The 21,232-nt window shown below is 44.5% G+C and overlaps 1 protein-coding gene across 3 annotated transcripts in view; it reads left to right on the plus strand.

Annotated features, from left to right (window-relative positions):
• Lrch1 (leucine rich repeats and calponin homology domain containing 1) overlaps positions 1–21,232 on the plus strand; it is a 186,530-nt gene that overhangs the window by 40,269 nt on the left and 125,029 nt on the right. The gene's annotated exons all lie outside the window — the stretch shown is intronic.

A 21,232-nucleotide genomic window follows, 5' to 3' on the forward strand; every position in this document is an offset into this window, starting at 1 on the left:
ACTAAAAAGTTTTTTTTTTTAAAAAAAAAAAAAAGAAACGTAAATAGCAAAGTTATGTGTTGATTGTTTGAGCAAAGTATGTTGGGAACTTGTAGGAACCTGCCTCTGAACATTGGGCAGGATTAAAGGATAGGAAAATGCTGATGGGGTGGTGTTCAAGGCCATCTTGTGCCTTAGGACTATCACCTTGATCAGTGAGGGGCCCCGGGAGAAAGCCTTTGCTCTTCCTAGTGCTTCAAAGTGTGTGAGGCCTGTTGGGTTTTGAAGGGTCTTGAACCTGTGTTCTGGTTAGTGTGCAAGTGTAGGTGTGTGGACCAGAACTACAGACCAGCAGTAGAGCTCAGGTGAAGGGAAATCAGCGCACAGCACATTCTTCCCTCAGAAGTTCTGCTATTCCTTCATTTGATACCAGTGGGCTCTGTAGAGTGATCTGTGTGGCTTCTCATTGGCCTCATGAGCTAGTGCCCTGGCAGCATACAGTCGGTGCTAAAAACAGACTCCATGGGAACCACTGTATGTGGCAAGAGTTGCTTTTATGTCTGTAGAAGGCTTTGCATTTCAACGTATATTATTCTGTAGGTTCAAGGAAAAGTATCTAATTTTTAAAAAAAGCTCACGTGTGTATGTGTGTGTGTCTCTGTCTGTGTTATCTAGTTTTCTGTATCTTGTATAACTTTTATTTCATCACTTACAAGAAAAAAAAGGATAGAAGGAAGTGATCGAACAAAACAGACTTTGTTTGGGGAAGTGTTTTTTTGAGGATATTTGGCTAGACAGTGAATGAAAGAAGCAGAATTTCCGGTATGGGCTTTTGGTAGGGGAACTGAAGGTGGCCACAAGGCCTGGGTTCTGTGTCTACAGAGTCATTGCAAAGTGACTTTGCACTTCCAGAATAATGGGTAATATTCTACAGTACATTAAACCTTAGATAGTGTGTGTGTGTGTGTGTGTGTGTGTGTGTGTATACACGTACATCTGCCTGTTTTATTGTCATTCTGTCCGGCTGTCTGTGGTATCTGTTTGTGTTGTTTGGGTCTGGTGTGTTTATGTATCTAACTGTGGTAAGATGCACATAATATTTATTCTCTTAATTAGGTGCACAGTTCAATACTGTTTAGTGCATTCAATCCTGGTAAATGGTGGGGCTTCTAGAATTCTGTCTTATAAACCTGAAGCTCCATCTGTGTCCAGTCAACAGAACCTCTGTCTGCCCATCCCAGTCTCTTGAAACTGCTCTTCTGCTTTGTCTTGCTGTGCATTTGACGACTCCAAGTAAGTCATGTAAGCTACGTCATGTAAGCTACGTCATGTAAGCTAAGTCATGTAAGCTACGTCATGTAAGCTACGTCATGTAAGCTACGTCATGTAAGCTACGCATATGGCATTTATGGCTCTGCTTTTGCTGGCAGGCCTACTTAATTTGGCACAGTGTGAGAAAGCTGGGCATCATGGTGCACACTTGTTAGAGCCCTAGGACTTGACAGTCAGCCAGCCTGGCCTCACTAGGGAGACCCTGGTCCCAGGCAGAGATCCTGCCTCAAACCAAAGTGGAGGGCACCCTGAGGTTGACCTTTGCCCGTCACATCCACAGACCTGAAGATAAATGTGTACACGTACACAAACACACATGCACACATGCATGAGGGATGGAGGTGGGGGATTCTGTTCTGTTTTCCCACACTAAGGCCATACCTGTGCGGTGACGAGTCTTGCTCTTTGGCCTTTCATTATTGTACTGCATGCTGTCTCCGGGACTTTTTGTCACAGTAGCATAAGCAGTTTTATTTCTAAGCATCTTTATGTTTGGGAACTGTATTCTGAGCCTGCCTCTTCTTCGCCTTCTCTCTCCTCCCCATGGTGATATACCCTCTGGACAGCTGTGCTTGAGATGGTCAGTGTTTTATAATGGTTTTCTCAGAGGGTTGCCTGGCTTCCGGCTGGAAGAGCAGCCAAGTTGAGGTCAAGACCGTGAACCACATGGTCGGTCCTTTGAAAGGATAACTGTTTTTAGTCCCCTTTGTTCACCTTTCCATAGTCACGGTCATTACTGTGCTCGCCCGGGGTTCAGTTTGTGACTGCCCTAGCAGGGAGCTATCTAAGCTTCTCATGGAAGAAGTGCCTTTTGCATCTTAAACCTTAGCATTTGTTTCAAGTCAGTAATGCATACAGTTATTTCTAATCTATACAAAATGCTTATTATCAGCTCTGTTTCCGTCTTGCTTATTGCCTCTCATCACGCATCGTAGAGACAGAGTCTCTAGCTTACATTCCTCTTGAATTCTTTTGTCGCCCAGGATGACCTCAGACTTCAGTTTGCTCCACTTCTACCTCCTCTAGTGTTTAGAGATTACAGGCATGTGCCACCACACCCAGCTCTTACACAGTACTGGAGATCTAGCCCAGATCGCTGTGCATGCTGGGTAAGCACTGCCAGCCTAGCCGTGTCCCCGGGTCTCATCATGTGCTGTAGTCAGAGAACTTTGGTATTCACAGGGCCAGAGGGAGGAGTGGCGGGCCTTCCTTCCCATGTGGTCTTCAGTGCGTGGGATGTCAGACAGAAACCCGGCTTGCCTCTTGACATCACCCCTCCTGCCTAACTGGTAGTTGGTACCCATCTACTGAGACCAAGTTTTCAGTGATTTTTCTTTCATATTTTTTTCTAACTTCTTCCTGTGAAGCTCTTACTTATTTTTTAAATACATTTTCAATTAAATACATTTTCAATTGAATAGATCTTAAGTACATTTTCAAATTAAGATATAATGACACCACTTCCTCCCTTCCCTTTCTCCTACTCGGTTACCTTTTCTTGATGGGAAACAGCCTGTTTGACAAGCCTAAGAACTCATACTTGCTATCTTGTGTTCTGGATCTTCCATCATGCCACACTCTCACCCCGTCAGAGATATGGATCCAGCTTTCATGGTGACTGATGGGGACTCAAAAGGTCAGACTCGCTCTCCAAACTTGAGAGGTTAGGCGGATGTCTTTGGTTCAAGTTGAACAGAGCCTTGATTTGGGGGATGGGGAGAGTCTTTGGAGAGGATCTAGCTTCCTTATATAACTGAGTGGGTTTGCTGCAGCGCGTGTTTTCATCATGTCGGCATCACTACGCAGACTGTGTGATGTGGAGTTGAGCCCGGTGTCTGCTGAAGGTGGAGGGCAGTGTTTGCATGGGTTTGCAGTGGACCCAGCCTCTCCTGCAGTGTTTCGTGTTTATCGCTTTGGGTGGGCTGCCTGGCTTCTTGTACACTGATCCTTCCTATGAGATTAAATAGCAATAAGGCTTTTGCCTTTTCTCTTAAAAGGGGATTCATGAGTACCAAATAGCCACAAACAATTCAGTGCAGTGGCTGGCTGTGCTGTTATAATAGTGTCTACGTCCTGTGGCTCCATATTGTAGCTGTGTTTTGTCTCTTGGGCTTTCTGATCCAGGAGGGAGAAAGCTCTTCCCAGTGTCGCAGGCCTGGAACAGAAATATGGCCTGTCTCCAGTGCACTGTTGCTGGCGGGCTGAGTAGGGAGCATGGGTGTGTCTGGTCACCAGGAACAACAAAGCCACACTGTGGATCTGAGGTCCTGGGAAGCCATCCAGTTTCCTCCTCCTGACCCTGACTCAAGTCTTCCCTGAAGTCCTCTGTCAGCTCCAGCCCTGTTCTCTTCTACCAACCACCCTCACCCTCCTTATATAACCCCGCTTGGTTTCTATGTTGCTTCCCTGAGCAGGGCTGGGGGGGGGGGTGCGGGCACCGGGTCAGTGATGGATGTCAACAGTGTTTCCTTCTTTCTGATTGGATACTCAGTACTTCAGGGTGCTAAGAAGAAAGGTTCTGTCCTTGGCACCTCTTTAAGATTTTGTGTTTGGGGTAATGCTGGTAAACTTCCTTTCAGTAACATTTTAAAAGACATTATTAGTATAATTTTTTTTGTATTCTTCTCTTATATATTACATCCTGACTGCAGTTTCCTCGCCTTCTCCTTCCCTCCAGCCTCCCTGGGACATCAACTAAATATAATATAACAAGCTGCAGTAATAAGCCCAGGCACATACCATCTCAAAGTTATTAGTTTTTTTTTTTTAAGTTATTAGTTTTTGATGTGGATGACACTGGACACAATTGGCTTGTTAATTCCTCTCTACCCACCAGGCAGGGTTTTTTTTTTTTTTTGTTGTTGTTGTTGTTGTTTCTCTTTGTACCTTCTTTTTCTTTTTATTATTTGAAATACTCTTTATCTACATTTCAAATGATTTTTTTTTAAAAAAAGATTTATTTATTAGTATATGCAAGTACACTGTAGCTGTCTTCAGACCCACCAGAAGGGAGCATCGGATTACAGATGGTGTGAGCCACTATGTGGTTGCTGGGATTTGAACTCAGGACCTTTGGAAGAGCAGTCACTACTCTTAACTGCTAAGCCATCTCTACAACCCTTTCTTTTTTATATTATAGACTGTCATGGAATATGGAAAGATGAAAGGGGCAGAATGTGAGATGCAGAAAATAAGATGTCCATAGAACGAGTTAATTTTTAAAACCTTTAAAAGCATTTATTTGTGTGTAAGTGTGTATGTGTGTTTGTGTGTGTGTGTGTGTGTATCTGTGTATGTTTACACACATGTACAACTATGGTATGCTTGTTGAGGTCAGAAGACATCTTGAAGGAGTTGGTTCTTCTCTCCTTTCCCCATGTGAGTCTCAGGGACTGAATTCAGGGCCTAAGGTTGGACACCAAAAGCCTTTATCCACTGTTCTGGCTAGTTTTGTGTAAACTTGACATAAGCTAGAGTTACCTGAAGGGAGGGAACCTCAATTGAGAAAATGCTTTGTAAGATCTGACTGTAAGGCATTTTCTTAATTAGTGGTGATTGATGGGTGGGGCCACTGTGGGTGGGACCATTCCTGGGCTGGTGATCCTGGATTTTGTAAGAGAGGTAGATGAGCAAGCCATGAGGAGCAAGCCAGTGAGCAGCATGCCTCCATGGCCTCTGCATCAGCTCCTGCGTCCTGCCCTGTTGAGTTCCTGTCCTGACTTCCTATGATGATGAATAGTGACGTGGAAATGTACACCAAAGAAACCATTTCCTCCTTAAGCCTTTGGTCCTGGTGTTTTATCACCACTATAGAAACCCTAAGACATCCACTACACCATTATGACTGTTCAAGAGTGATTTTTTTAAAAAAAAAAAAAAATAAAAGCATAATCTGTGTAATATTTTGACTCTACATTAAAAAAAAACAAAAACAAAGAGTCTTCTTGAGCATTCTTGAGCATAGGGTTGTGTCCAGATAGAATGATTAGAAGTTGACAGTACTGTATTTTTGCTGAAACCGTGGAAATACCGCAAGTCTAAAATACGTTGTTAAATCTAACTGCCCTGCCTAATGTTATGTGGAGCCCTCCCTTTCCTTGTGCTCTCCCTTTTCTTCTTAACTTGCCTCTGTTTGTGTATGTGGGGAGGAGGAAGAGTTGGGTGGGTGGGTAGGATCTGGGAGGCCTTGGGGGAGGGGAACTGTGATCAGAGTATGTGGTATGAGAAACGTATTTTCAGTTAAAACAGTGCACTCGGCACACGGACACTAGCATTTAGTTGGGCAAAATCATTCGGCATGAAGCCCATTTTAGAATAGTGTTGGCTTTCATGGAGTTTATTGAGTGTTCTGCTAATGTCAAACATAGAATGAGTGTGGTCTTACCATCCCTCCAATGAGGGATTATCTGCGACTGCATTTATCTGCAGTTCAAAGCAACCCCAGCAGCCTGTTTTATCTGCCATCTGTAACTGGGTGCAGGCGCTGAGGGAGGAATGGTCGGCCAAAGGGCTTGTTCGCCAATCAGCCTTGCTGTCCTGGGTGTCCAGCCCTGCTCCTTCTCTCTGTTGTCACTCAGGATACAGTGACAACAGTGACTCAAGGCATGGGGACAGCTCAGTTGTGGAGGAGCACCGTGGGTCGGTCTCCTGGAAACAGTTCCGCTCAGGCCATGCTGTAATACTCAGTCTGCCCTTTCTCCTCATTGCTACTGAGTGAGCTGCAACGGGGGCCGGAGAGACGCAGGGTAGGGTTTGTCCTTTTCTGCTCTTGATCCCAAGGCTGATTCTTTCCTTACTTTTGTCATCCGTCTGACAAATGAGACACACCAGTGTGACAACATAATGTGACGAGGATCTGTGAGGTGCTTTTTATTGGCTGCAATTAAAAAATGGTCTTTTGATCTCGTTTCAACACTAGCTGCGGTCTTTTCGTGTCTCATTCTACAGAACCAGACAACTACTGACCACACGATGAAATCAGCAACACACTTAGCCCTTGAGCTCTGATGAGATCCAGAGGATTGTCCAAGGATATTCCTAGCCGTATTCAGTATCGGCTGAGGAATCAGGAGCAGGCATTCCTAAGTGGGCTGGGTCACAGCCAGTGATGTCATGGCGCCATTTCTTTAGTGGCCCTTTTTGGAGAGGCAGTGCAGAAGCATCTCTGAGACAAGGATGCTGAAGTCATCTTTCCAGCCCTTTCTACGCTGTAGCTATTCTGAGCTCAAGTGTGTTATCTCCAAGGAAAGTTGGTTTGACGCGGACTCACACGTGTCTGGAATTATCTGAGTCCTTTATAAACAGACTGACACTTAGAAGGGAACACCTCTGCTTGCCGATTGCTTTCTTGGGCTGGGTTCCAAAGCTTCCTGACTCCTGAACAATAACATGTTCTTTCCATGCTCCTTTATATATTTATTTTACAGAACCCGTGTGCCTTTTATCCTCTCAGATCCACCTCGAAAACATGCTTGTGTCCTATCGGACGGAGCAGAGGTCCGAGACACGGAGAATTTTCTGTTTTGACATTCCACAGTGACAATGGGCTTCAGGGGAGGAAGAGGGAACCCCTTATGTCCCACCCCCATTCCTTCTCCCCCAATTCCTGCTCCATCTTCCTCCTCTCCCTGATTAATGTGCCTGTCTGCAGTTTTGTTAGCCATTCTCGACCACCGTCTCCAGCCATCGCTATGTGGGAAGGTTAAGTATTTCTTCAAGAGATAACTTCCTTAAGGGAAGGTTTGAGCCATCCTGACCTTTTAAGGTTTTTCTCTGATGTTTTCTTGCTGTCTACAAATGTGCTATTTCTACATTTAAGGTTGGGACACACGGATGGGAAGTTTGTGATAATGGCTGTATAGCTGGAGTGTGTTGGGGGTAAGGTGTTGATGGTCTTAGGGCTGGAAGGAGGCTTGGGAGTCTCAGGTTCAGGGCTTTCCCTCAGCGGAAATAGCAGCAGGTGGGAGGGCGGGAAAGCTGAGGTGCAGACCTTGCTTTGCCAGATTCCAGAGACTTCTCTCACAGATGTTGAGTATCTATTAGGGGAACTGGACTTTGCAGTCAGCTGACGTGAAAATGCCCATTGGAACTGGTTTTGGGTCAAAGTGTCGTCTTTGGATGGGGGTGGGACCCAGCTCTCCATCCCAGACCTACACTTCAGTCAGTGAAAGTTGTTTAAAGGACTTTACCTTCTAAAACCCTGACTCTGTGGAACATGATTCGACTTTCTCTGGTTCATCACAACAGACACTGTTTTGTGAGTGTTGACTTTTGTTTTTTTGGTTTAATTCCTTTGCAGCTGGGGATATATGGATATCTTGGCCTGGTTATGACAGGCCTCTTGCATGGGTCTCCTTGCCTCTCCCATCTCCCTCCTTGTTGTTACTTAGCACCTTTCGCTGCTCTGGGGCTGATTTCACAACCCTGTTCTCTTCCCTGTCATACCCACAGGATTCTAGCTGCCCAAAATGTTGACTAAATCACAGAAAGGCCACTGCCTGTGGAAGCAGATTGTCTCTGAAGAAGGGTCGTGGTGGCATGCAGGCCCTCACGGGGAAGCTCCGAAACTGGAGAAGGGGGAGCTTGCGCTCAGGTCTTCCTTATGATTTCCATAGACAAACAAGCCGGGCAGGGGACAGTGCAGGGCTGGTTGGTTTGGATGACGTCAGTGGCTTCTAGGCTCCAGACACTGTCTGTTGCCTGGTATCTGGCCTTGGTGGCTTGGGGCAGGGGAGATATGTGTTGAATATGCGAGAGGAGGGTAAGCAGGCTCTGCATTGCTGACTCGATCGGAAATGCTTTGACCGTCAGTTTGTCCCTGTCATTAATGGATAGGACAGCTGCCATGTTTTAATTCCTCAAAGTCAGGGGGAACTGAGAAAACCCTTAGCCAGGCATGTTAGAAGGTGTCTGTTGTGTGCATTCTGTAGATGTCTGGAGGAGGCATTTGTTATATTATGAGGAGTGAGATCTATCTTATTTTGAGCTTATGATTTTAGATTTATGGCAAAGACTAGATATTTTCATAACTAGAAACAAGGCTCCTTTGTTTGAAACCCTGTAGATTCTTAGTGACAGCTTTCTTGCCTTAGGGTGAAATCTTCTTTTGTTTTGTTTTGTTTTGTTTTCTTTTGTTTTTTCTTTTCTTTTTTCTTTTGTAATTGGAAGTCTTACCCAGTTTAAATAGAGCCCAGATGCCATCTATGTGATGCCCTTGTGTAAGTAGTCATTTATATATTTACATATTTATTATTTTAAAATTTATTTTATTATTTGAAGAGGTTCTGACTGTATAGCTCTGGCTGCCTTGCAATTTGCTATGTAAACCAGGCTATTCTTGAACTTAGAGATCTGTCTGCTTGCCTCTGCCTTCCGAGGGCTGGAGGTTACAGTGTTCTCCACATGCTCTGTAAGCCTAAGTCTGGTGTCCTTCTGTATGTCCAGGAGGGCAATCACACCTGTTGGATTTTCTTCCTTGTGCATTTTCTTTCCTACTCTTGGCAGAGTTGTTTTCTTGTGTGTGGTCCAGTATCTAGCATCAAACCATGTGCTCAGCGGGTGTGTCTGGAGGTGAATGTTTGTCAAGTGTCATCTGAGGGTCTAGCACTGCTATTCACCTGATGACCGAAGGTGAGACTGTGGTTGAGGCTGTCTATTTAAGGAACAGAAGCCCCGTGAGGCATTATATCTGACAGGCCCTTCTAAATTTCTGTGGGACTAGTGGAGTAGTCCAGTTCTTAGAGGTGGACACACTGAGGCAGAGGCAGGGCTTAGGATAAGATAATTGGGCTGGAGAGTAAATACTGATTCAGAAGCACTTCAGCCTGTAGGTGAAGTGAAATTATATTTCTATTTTAATAAAAATATCATACATCAGAAGGCTTTTGGATAGCACTGAAACAGTTCGGTGGTATGATCAGGTGAACAAGGACACCCCCACCCCCAAATGTCCAGGTTGTAAACCCTGAAGTTTGTGAATATGTCCTTTATATGGAGAAAAAGACTGCAGCCATTATTGAGGATCTTAGGATAGGCCAGCCATGGCCAGATAGAAAACCCTAGCTTGGGCTACATAGGGTGATTCTACAAAAACGAAACCACAGGTGCGAACACACACACACACACACACACACACACACACAAAACTGTGCTGAAGAGAAATGGTAGAGAGAGGTGTATATCCCTCTCCAGTGTGGATACTACCCTCAGACCTGAAAAGATGCTTACTAGAAGTTGAGAGCAGAATTCTGTTCTAGTGTCAAGTGTTAAGACAGTTTCTGCCCAGATCCTTCATTCCCTGGGCCTTCTGAATTTCCAGTTTCCACACGCATATTTTAATTAGGCTTGTTAAACACTTTTATTGGCACAATATAAAATCTCAGGCCCTTAGCCGCCCTAGGAAAACAGCTGTCATTTGTTGTCTCCTAACTAGTGAGCAGCCTCCTTGGGAGTGAGGGGTGGGTGGGAAGGGGGAGGATTCAGAGAGTTGCAGGGGACTTAACCATGGAGAGCTTCCGGGGACAGGGAGAGCACCGCTTCCCTGTCTGTGCTTCTGTAAGGAAGGCAAGGATGGTTTCTGTTTGTTGTGGAACAGATCTGGGGAGGGCAAGATGTCTCAGGTTTATCTCCTTAGAGTATAAATGTCTTAAGTCACTCTCTAATCAAAGCAGGAGGCTGGGACCCACAGGGTGCGCTGACACCCAGTGGTGTGTGTCATTCAGGAAGGTGGGGGGCTTGTGAAGAGAAGTTGGGGGCCCAGAGGACATTTTTTTCCTCTTACTCTAAGTCCAGGGACTCCTTGCACAGACAATTGCTGGAGGGCAGAGGAGAAGTGGAGTCATGTTCTAAGGTTTCTTCCCCAGGTGTGGTACAACCCAAGATGGAAGAGGGCGTGCTCTCACTCGGAGGTGCTGTGGACTCGTGGAGTCAGGTCCCAGAACACTGTGTGTCATTGGGAGTAACTTAATTTCCACCCAGTGTGGAGAAAAAGAACTAACTCAGAGCCTGAGTGATTCTTTTTTAAAGAACAATAAACCAAAAGAACCGTTTCTTAGCTTGTCATTTCAGTAACAAGTGTTTGACTATCTACAGAGACGAGTACCATTTTCTCCCTTTTCAAGCGTAACCAAGGAGACGGAATGGAGTTGCCACCGTCTGCCATTAATATCAAGGGACACTTATCAGCTTGCTGCTAAGAGTGTTAATAATGGGATCTTTGCAGTGAATTAATTTTTTATAGAGTTGCAATAGATTTAAAGAAATAGCAGTTTTCCGTGCGGTTGACAATGAGCTTTGTAAATTACTTTAAAGGAATATGCATTTACCAGGTCCTTCCCGTCCTCCTAGGTTTTCAAGATGACCTAGTCAAACACCTTTAAAAGTGTTATAAGATATCATTTTATGTTTATGTATTATGCGTGTATGTCTATGCTGTCAGGTGTGTGTGTGTGTGTGTGTGTGTGAGACACGCACAGGCCATGCTGTGTCTGTGGAAGTGACAGGACGATTTATGGATCCAGTTTTCTCCTCTTCCTATGTGGGTCTCGGGTTGGCTCAGCTGGCCAGCCTTTATGCCCTGAGCCATCTTACCAGAGCTCCCTCCCCCGACTCCTCCCCCCCAGTATTAACACTGTGAGGTTGTTTTTCTTCATGGACATTTCTACACATCATTAGGTTAGCCTGCTCTTATGTGCTTTTTATATTGCACTGGCTCCATAAATATGCTTGTTGGAATCTTTTTAGTTTTGAGTTCCGTGTATTGAAAGTATGGAGCAGTCAAGTCACTAAGTCACTATTCAAATCCACAGAGTCAGCCAGTGACCACTCTTTTGTGTCTTTTCCTTTTTTCCCTCTCTTTGGTGGAAAGAGTACTTGAAACCTCTGCCATTGGCAGATTTTGAGTATATAATATATTATTAACTATGGTCCTCAGGAGATACAATAGATCACTGTCTTATCCATCCAGGATAACGGCATCTTTGTGCCCTCTGATCTGCATCTCTCTCTCTCTCTCTCTCTCTCTCTCTCTCTCTCTCTCTCTCTCTCTCTCTCTCTCTCTCTCTCCACTTCTCACAGTTGTGGCTTAGAAGGTGGGATAATGTGATGGTTGGCCACCAGTGAAATCCTCTTTCACTTGTTCTCCCTCTTTCATGTGAATGAGTGGTGTGTGTGTGTGTGTGTATGCATGTGCATTTGTGTGTGTATGCATGTGCATTGTGTGTGTGTATGTCTGTGTGTGTATGTATGTATATATGTATGTGCACATATGTGTGCGCGTGTGCGTGTGCGTGCGTGTGCGTGCGTGTGCGTGTGTGCGTGTGTGTGTGTGTGTGTGTGTGTGTGTGTGTTAGAGGCTTGGGACCCATCTTGGGAATCTTCCTCCATCACTCTGATGACTTTTCCACTTTATCCTCTGAGGTGAATTTTCTCAGTTAAACCCAGAATTCACTTATTAGTGAGTCTTGATAGCAAGCGTGTTCCAGGGATCCTGTGTTTCAGATATCTGAGGCTGGAATTACAGGCAGGTTGTATTAACTGCTCAGCATTTCCATGGGTTCTGTTGGGCAAGTGCTTTAACGCCCAAGCCACCCTCCCACCTCCAACCCCCGGGTGTATTTTATCTGGTTGTAGGGAAATAGAATTGCTAGAGAAAGACCAAATCAAAGATGATACATGAATAAATCATAAAACTAAAGTCATAAACACCTGGCAGGCAAATCTTCATGATTAAAAAAAAAAAAAGAAATGTAGCATTCATAAAGGGTGAAATAGCTCAGGCGGCTTCTAGAAGAACACACGCAGTTTAGGAAGAGCTTACAATGAGAATTCTAAGAAAATGTAATCTTTAGTGGTAGGTGCTGTTTCCAAATTCATTTAGAACTTTATCTTGAATCATATTTTCTGGTTGATGTTTTTGTTTTTCATTTGAAAACAAGTGCTTTTTCTTAGAATACAAACTCCCAGTTTCCTTGTATATCATAGTGCTGACTCCTTTGCCTCCGGCTGTCAACTCAGATGGAGGATATTGTGACATTAGAGATGAGGTTGATGGTGTAAGGACTCACTCTATTGCGTATCACAGGGAGACATCGAAGACTGTGTTCAGGGAAGGATTGGCAGTGACTCAGAAGGTCCTGCCGAAGAAGTCGTCTTGTGATGTAGGAAACGTTTCAATATTACCGTCCGACATTTAGGTATCTGGACCCTGACTCTGACCTCAGTCAGTAGCCACATTGCCTTGTGGTTTATTTTCTCTTTTTCTGGTGCTGAGGGTAGAGCCTGGGGCCTTATGTCCTAAGTGAGTGTACCAGTGAGTTACAGAGCTGTATCCTCCATCCAGATTTTATTTTGAAGATGTTGTTTTCAGGACTGTTCCTACCTTCTTGACCCGAGACATTGACCTACTTACTCATTGGCTAGCAGCAAGTCCAGGTTATTACTACTCGTGCTTGAGTTCTCAGTCTTAAAGACTTGTTTTTTTTTTGGATAACATGTGGCCATTACAAGTCTTGCTTTTTAAGAATCGGCCATTGAGCCTGGAGATGAAGCCCAACCCTCATGGGCTTGCCTAGCATGAACAAAGCCCTGGGTTTGATCCTCAGGGCCAAAGGAAACAGGGTTGAATGCCTGTGACCCCAGCACTCAGGAGTGGGGGAGGCAGAACAGAGCAGACATTCTTGGCCATCTTCACCTCCTTTGGAGTTCAAGGCCAGTCTGAGATCCATGAAACCTTGTCTTAAGAATGAATGAATGAATGAATGAATGAATGAATTCAGCTTTGAACCTTCCTCTGTTCCTTCATCAAGACCTCTTTGGTGTTAACTGTTCCCAAAGACAAAGGAGATTTAAACTTTTAAATGAGTTTAACATTTTTTTAACTGATTCCACACTGGGGACACATGGATAATTAACACAGGTATATGACATGGAATGACCAAATCAGAGCAACTGATATTTCCATCTCTAGACACAGCGTAAGCACAGACATCTCAGTGTTGTTTTTGTGCTCAAGGGTGGACATCCACCTGTTGTTCTCCATGTTTCTGACACACAGAGCTGCGCTCAGCTATGGCCTTCTGATTGGCTGTGTTTTCACAAGTGAAGTCTCATTGATAATGGGTTGGTGGGACAATTTTCCTGGAAGCTTTCTGCTTTGGGTGTTGGGGAGGACACCCTGTCAGCATCAGCATAGACCTTTGTCCCTCTCTTTGTTCTCAGGCAGGTGGCTCTTGGTGCTGTCATGTGTCTGTCATGTGTATAGCTCCTGTATGGTTTGCTCCTAGAGCAATTAAACTTTTTTTTTTTTTTTTTTGCAACTATAAAAACATGGCTCAGGATTGTGATGCATTTGGCAAAATGGCTGTGTATTGGGAAAAGGAAAATAACTTGGAGAGGGTGTAGAGTTTACAGATCAAGACATTAGCTTCGTTCAGGGAGTCGGAATATGACAAGACCCAGTGATGTGTGTCAGTCCGTCTTCTTAGAGGAGCTGACATGACACAAGACAAGCCACTAGAATAAAGCTTGAAAGTAGGCAGCAGGAAGCAGAAAGGGTGCCTGCACCCAGCCTTTAAGTTTCTAGTGCCAGAAAAACAACTTTGCTATCAAAATCAATATAAAACGGCCAAAAGGTGGCCCATCCTGTGTCTCTGGCCTGGTGATCTTGTCACTCCTGCCGTTGACAGTTAGGCAGTGATCTGTAGAAAGCCTAGCTTGGTGAGGTGCAGTGTCCTAGTGTCTGTGGAGGCTGGAGTCTCTTACTTAGTGAGTTTGTAAAAGGGAAAGCCAGTGGTTTTGTCTTCACTCACTCTTGATTCTTACCAGACAACTCTTACATTGAAAAATCAAAGACGGACCATCATGCATTTGTAAGATGCTTTGGAATCTAGCACATGGAATCTAGCTTTTCTCCTGTCTGTCTCTGGCAATGTCTGTCTGTTTCTTTTTTCTTTCTCTCTGTTTCTCTGTCTCTGTGTCTCTGTCTCTGTCTCTCTCTGTGTTAATGTTGAATGTATGCATTATGCATTGGGTGCATGAGTGTGGAGGCCAGGGATTGACCTTGGTTGTTGTTCCTAAAGAGCTAAGTAGACTTGTGTCTTGAGAAGGTCTTCCATTGGGATCTGGGACTTGCTAGGCTGGCTGCCAGTAATCCCAGGGCCCCGCCTGTTCCCCACCCCAGCACTGGAATTCTCAGTGTATACTACTAAGCCTGACTTTTTACAGGACACTGGAGATCAAATTTAGGTCCTCATAGCCCCTGAAGTGCCTTTTATATGTGTCTCCATATGTATGTTTATTTAGGTGAAGTCTATACCTCAGAGCTCAGAAAAGGTCCTCCCCTGGCTGGTATAAGGCTCTCAGAAGTGCTCATGCTTTAGATGGGGGATGGAAGCACCTCAGCCTTTCAGTCAGGCAAAGGAGAGTGGTGATGTGGGAACAGTTTGGCCAGTGAGCTGCAGAACTTGGTTCCCATCCCAAAGCCATCACTGACTAGTGATGTGCTGTCATTTTGTGCATATGAAGTGCCTTTCTCCTAAGTCTCCTGCCTTATCTGTGGTAGCGGCAGAGGGTGGGGGGTGGCTCTTCTGAAGTCTGACCTCACTATGGTTCCTATGAACTGCTCCTTCTACCCACACCTAGGGAAAATGAGCAAGGCTTTTGCAGGCTGAGTTCAGCCTTGAGTCCTTGTATGGTATTAGTCATTCCTTACCCTTCTCCGTGAAAGAGAAAGATTGGAGTTCTTTCTCTTGTGGTGGTAATTAAGCATTTGTTGTAGACACGTTCACTCAGATTTTCCTTAGAAGACAAAGACCAAACCAACTAACCAACCAATCCCTAGTGCTTCTTTCTTTTTCTTTTCTTCTCAGAGGGTCTGAGGAGCTCCTTTCTGTGATTGGTCCAGAAGTTTGTTCCTCGCACTAGAATCTCATGACCTCATTTTGCTTTGCTTTGGTTCAGTTTTCATTTACTCAACAAATATTTCTGGGAATCTGCGGAACACCTGATAACACTAGCTGTTTAGACACAAAGTTCAGTAACACAGAGAGGACCTGTCTCCAAGATGCTGTGAGGCCCTCACTGCTCCACAAACCCTGAATGTGTTTGCACATGTATATGAAATTACAGGGGAGACCTGGTGTTGTCTGGGTAGTTTTTCTGCATTGTCTGTACTGAACTTTGCTGAGATTTCCCCCCCACCACCACCACCACCACTAGGAACTAGAAAAAAAAAATAAGTAGAGAATGCTATGCATTTACATGGATTCTGCATCCTTGGAGATGAAGAGGAAAATGTCAGGTGTTACCCTGAGGAACTTTCTCCGTAAGCTGAGAAATGTCTACCTCAGTGGTTCTCAATCTGTGGTAACCCCCAAAAGGGTTACAGAGCAGAGATTTTGCTTATCAGATATTTATATTGTGATTCATAACAGCAGCAAAATTACAGCTACGAAATAGCAACAGAATAATTTTGTGATCGGGGGTCACTGCAACATGAGGAATTACCATTAAAGGGCCAGTAGGTTGGGAACAACTGGTCTACCTAGGCTTTTTTTTCCCCCCTTAAGCAGCTCATGATTGAGTTTCATTCACAGCTACTTAGACTGTTGCTGCTTCTCCTTCTGCCTCTAGGCTGTGAGTCCAGTGTGGGTTTGCCTTGTAAAAAGAAAGAGGATGTCCCTTGGTTAAAAAACAAAAAACCCCAAAACCCAAATATTAGCAAATGGTGCTTTACTTTTTATGAGTGTTACCACATTGGCATCTAAAATTCCTATTTAAAGTTTTTCTTTAGCTTAAGAAGGTGGACTCGAAGCCACCACCATGAATTTTCAAGAAAACTGTTAAGGAATAGATCTTTCAACGGAAGAGGCTGGAAGTGTGAGAGCCCAGGTTTGTAAGTCAGGCCAAGGAAGATGGTCAGAGTTTATACATGGAGAAGACACTTCATGCCTACAGGAACCATTGTCAGGATATTGGTAAGACATTGCCCGCTGAGCTCAGTATTGGAGGCAGAAGAAAAAAAAAGCGAACCTTTGGCTGGAGAAGCTGCTGCTGGAGAAGCTGCTGCTGGAGAAGCTGTCGCATGTCATGCTGTTTACTATCATCCTTTCTTCCTGTGCTGGAGCAAATGCTTGCCTCATAGATTTTAAGTATTTTACGTATTTTATGTATTTTACGTATTTGGACATTGAGATGAAAGAGATCCTCAAGCCGGGAGACTCCTTCAGTTTTGTATCCACATGTTTTCTGCCAGAGATCCTTTCCAGAGTGTATAATTGCATTTTATGTCTCATCTTTTTTATTACTGGGTTAAGCCCATAGTTAAGGAAGAGCACATGTTTAATGCCCTTTTGGATCAGTACTGGTTTAAGTTATGAATGGAGGTAACCATAGTGTCTGCTCTTGGTCCTTGAAGCATCTTGACGCAGTGATGCAGTTCTGTGTCCAGAGGTGATCAGCAGGTATCAGTGCAGAGAACTTCCTGGGGCCTTCTTCAGCTACCTAACCCTTTGTCCGGACAGTCAGGCTTAGGAACACTAACGGCATATTGTCCTCTTATTTATATATTCATGGTGATATGCTATGTCTATTATCCAGTGGTGTTTATAGTTATGATACTTCTTGAGGAAAATAATTTAAAAATAGACTAAAATGAAATAAATATAATTCTTAAGAGAATTCTATAGTTTTATAGAAACAGGTATACGGTTCAATGAATATCAAGGTTTTAAGATTTAATTTTATTTATGTGTGCATGTGTATGTCTCAGTATTTGTGTATACTATATGCATGTAGATGCCCACAAGGCCAAGAGGCCATGTCAGGTCCCTGGAGCTATAGGCAGCTGTGACCTGTCTGAGGTGGGTGCTAGGAACCGAACTCAGTTCCTTTGGAAGAACAGAGACTGTTTTAACCTCTGAACCATCCTTCCAGCCCCCAATTAGAGTTTTAATCATAGCAAAATGAGGTTAGGCAGTTTATCAGAACAGGGTGCTATATCCAGAGAACTGTCTTGTAAGCCAATAAATATATCTTTCTGAAGCACTGTTGGGCTCTGTAGCTGAAGTCCACAGGGGCTTACTGTTTGTTCTCTTGCCTAAATATTTAACCTGAGTTTTAGTTATGACAGACATTGTCAGATTAGCATTTCCCCCATTTCCTGCCTAATAAAGACATGGAGTCAGTCATTAACTAAAGATAATTAATTAGCTGTGTTGTATGGTGTGCTGAAACATTTCCTGGATGGAGTGTAAGGGTTTTTGACTCCCATGGGCTGTGTAATTATTTTATCAAATTCTTTGTTGCTGGTCTTGTGGGCATCCCTGGGCCTGGGAGCAGCAGCTGGTAGCCTTAGTGCCTGCCTGGCTCTGCCCCTCTGCCATAGAGATGCCTCTCTTCCCAGTTTGGGGTCTTCCGGGAGAGGTGTGAAGAGCACAGATGTTAGCACAGATGCTTGGTTTCTGCAAGTTTTATCTCTCTAGTTCATTAGTGTTGACAAGGTTCTTTGAGTACTGTAACATACAGCTCACCGGACATTTCTGTCTGCAACTGCTACCTGTCCATTCTTGAGAAGTGCGCTACAGATTGGCTCCACAGTTTATTTTCTACATCTGTGCATTTCTCATTCCCTGAGGAGCTTGGAGGGGTGGGACCAGTGCTGTTTCACTGAAGGAATGCCTGGCATATTGCTCAAATAACCAGTCAGAGCCTAGTTCTGAGTATACTGTACTTGGAACAGAAAATCAGGTGTAGCCTTTGGGGCAGCAGCAAACTGAGAAGTGTTTTAACAGGTGAGCCACAGGTTTCACATGCTTTCTGCGTGACTGCTGGTGTTAGAGAGGAGTGGGTAGAGGGAAGGTGTAATGGGGGAGGTGGAGATGGAGCTGTACCTGATTCTTTGCTGCTGCTCTAAATTGATCTCTCAGAAAAAAGTATTAAGTCTGACTTTCATTGTATTTGAATAAATTTGATATTCTAATACCCTCGATATTATAAAGTTGTATAAAACCAGCATGCCAAGAAAATGTAAAGTCACCAGATACCTTTTGAATGATAACAATCACTGTTTTTTTTTTTGTTGTTGTTGTTGTTGTTGTTGTCAGTATTTGTACTGGCTGGTTTTGTGTGTCAACTTGACACAGGCTAGAGTTATCACAGAGAAAGGAGCTTCAGTTGAGGAAGTACCTCCATGAGATCCAGCTGTGGACATTTTCTCAATTAGTAATCAAGGGGGGGGAGGGCCCCTTGTGGGTGGTACCATCCCTGGGCTGGTAGTCTTGGCTTCTGTAAGAGAGCAGGCTGAGCAAACCAGGGGAAGCAAGCCAGTAAGAAACATCCCCCCCCATGGCCTCTGCATCAGCTCCTGCTTCCTGACCTGCTTGAGCTCCAGTCCTGACTTCCTTTGGCGATGAACAGCAGTGTGGAAGTGTAAGCTGAATAAAAGGATTTATTCAGCTTACATTTGCTTTTTGGTCATGATTTTTGTGCAGGGATAGAAACTGTGACTAAGACAGTATTTGTGGACCCTGCATTGTGGTAAAGTGGAACGCTCCTCAGGTGGGCGAGCTTGCCCTGAACAGCTCCACTGTGGATCCTGAAGGCTTCTGCTTTCTCTCCTTTGTGCTCTGAAGTGCTTGAGGGATTTCTTTGATGAATAGGTTTATTATGCCTGTGCTGCAGACGCTGGACTCTAAACCATATCAAACTGCATTCTTCTTCTTCCTGTGATAGGGTGTTTGTGTAAGCTGCAGTCCTAAGATGCTGAGTTAAATGGAACGTGCTACATTGCTGAAGGAGCCCAAGGATAAAATGTGGGAGACAAAGAACGTTCATAGCGTGGCTGGAGTGGTAGTGTAGTTGAAGTGCTTACCATCCTTACCCAATGTTAGTTCAAGAGAGTGCTGGGATTATTAGAATGCTACACATACTTACCCATGATTTATGTAACGCACGCACGCACGCACACACTCGTGCACATACACACGACACCATTCAAAAGTAGCAACTCTGTAAACGTTTAGCAGGCTTAACGTGTGTCTTCTGTGTTGATGGGATTCCTTTGGCCAACCATTTGCCTGGTTGAGACCACTAAGGTAGTCAGTCAATCACACTGGAAGGCCTACCAAGGGCACAGAGCTAACCTGCCACATCTTGACTGCTGAGTGGAGTTTGCTTCCCTTCAGCCTGGGAGGGTTATGATTGCATCTTTGCTAACAGACAAGTGTCTGCATGAGGCTGGCTGGCAGAAGCTCATTAAAAAGCAGCGCTAATCCTGACCTTGCCTCTGGCAACATGTACTGACTTGCAGAGAGCCCTTGTAAGTGGATTCGTATTCCAGTATCCGTTGAGCGTCTTCACTGTACTACTGACATGAAAGTGTGGCTCTAGAATATTCAGTACAAAAGTCACTTACATAACCCCCAAAGGAACTGCTCGGGGGGCCAAAGGACCTGAAAGATTAAAAATTCCAGTATTTGCTTTTTGGTTTTTGTGTGTCTGTGTTTTCCCCCCATACTATTCATATTTGTTGAAATCAATTCATACTAAGAATAAGCTAAGGATATCAGTTAGTTTCTAATTTGAACAAGTTGCACAGCCCTAGGGTTTTCTAGCAGGGTGTGGGAACACAGGACCAACCCCGGTGCCTCTATTGGGAAGGGTTTACACTTGTTTCTTTAGGAAGTTTGCCCTTGGTGATTTCCCTGAACTGTCTTTGTTGTGCGTGTGCTGCTCAGTGAAAGCTAAAGCCTTTTGGGAAAACAGCATTTGCAAGGGGCCAGGCTGAGGGGTGTAATACCCCACCACTGGCACGCGGCCCAGAGTAAGCAGAGGTTGAAGCTTTTCCTGTGGTTTAAAGATGCTGGCCTGTCATTGGCCTCCACTGTCATTGGGCGAGTGGTTTCGGACTGAGCCCAGCATTCTGCTTCTCCTGGGAGCAGCTGGTAGGAGGTCACAGAGTCCCTGTGAGCTAGGGACTCATCATCTGCTATATTTAATGCAATATGGCTATATCTTGGGAGCGGTTTCTTATTAATGGTAGTAATAAAGCCCAGTTTTTAGTGCAAGGAAGTGCTCAGGAGATTAGACTGTGAAGGCTGGGTAGGGACTCTAAGTAGTGCTATGGTACTGTCGGAGACAGGTTTGGAAGGATAGCGATGGAGACAAGACAACTATTTGTAAGGATGGGGAGATCCACAAATGTGGGTTGGCTTAAGAGCTTTGTAAAATTAGTTCATTAAAATGCTTATTACGTTTGTTTATTTATTTCAGTGTGTTTGTGCATGCTCACCATGCACACGGAGGATCGTTTTCAGAAGTCAGTCTTTCTCTACCACTTGAGACCTGGGAATTGAACTTGGGTCCTCAGGCTTGGGAGCATGCACCTTTACCTACTGAGCTATTGCACAGGCCCTAATTTAAGAGTCTTAAAACACCTATGAGCTTCCCAGCACCAGTGAAACAAAGTATGGGTTAGTTAGATTTTTGATAATCACCTACCCATCCTCATCAGGTTTGTTTTGTGTGTGTGCGTGTGCGAGTGTGTGTGTGTGTGTGTGTGTGTGTGTGTGTGTGTGTTTTGCTTGCTTTTCATTGAAGTCCACCTTTCTTTTCCTTCAGGGATGTGGTTAAGCCTGTCACCTTTCAGCAGTGACAATGGATGGGTCATGTTTTCCATCGATGCTGCCCCACCCACTTCTCTCAACTCAGGATGACTTAGGCAGCCCTGCCTCTGTTCCTAACTTGCAACAATCGCCTGCCAGACTGAGTTGCTGAAAAGCAGACAGAACCGAACACTCTGCCACTGTAAAGTCCTCTTTCTTCATTTTGTCACCTGGAGTGTGACATGGATGGCGCAGGCTGGAGGCTGGAGGGATGGAAGCGTTCCCTGCAGTGTAGAGGGAACTGGCTGGGATCCACTTAGCTT

This window comes from Apodemus sylvaticus, chromosome 8, assembly GCF_947179515.1.
Source record: "Apodemus sylvaticus chromosome 8, mApoSyl1.1, whole genome shotgun sequence".
NCBI lineage: Eukaryota > Metazoa > Chordata > Mammalia > Rodentia > Muridae > Apodemus > Apodemus sylvaticus.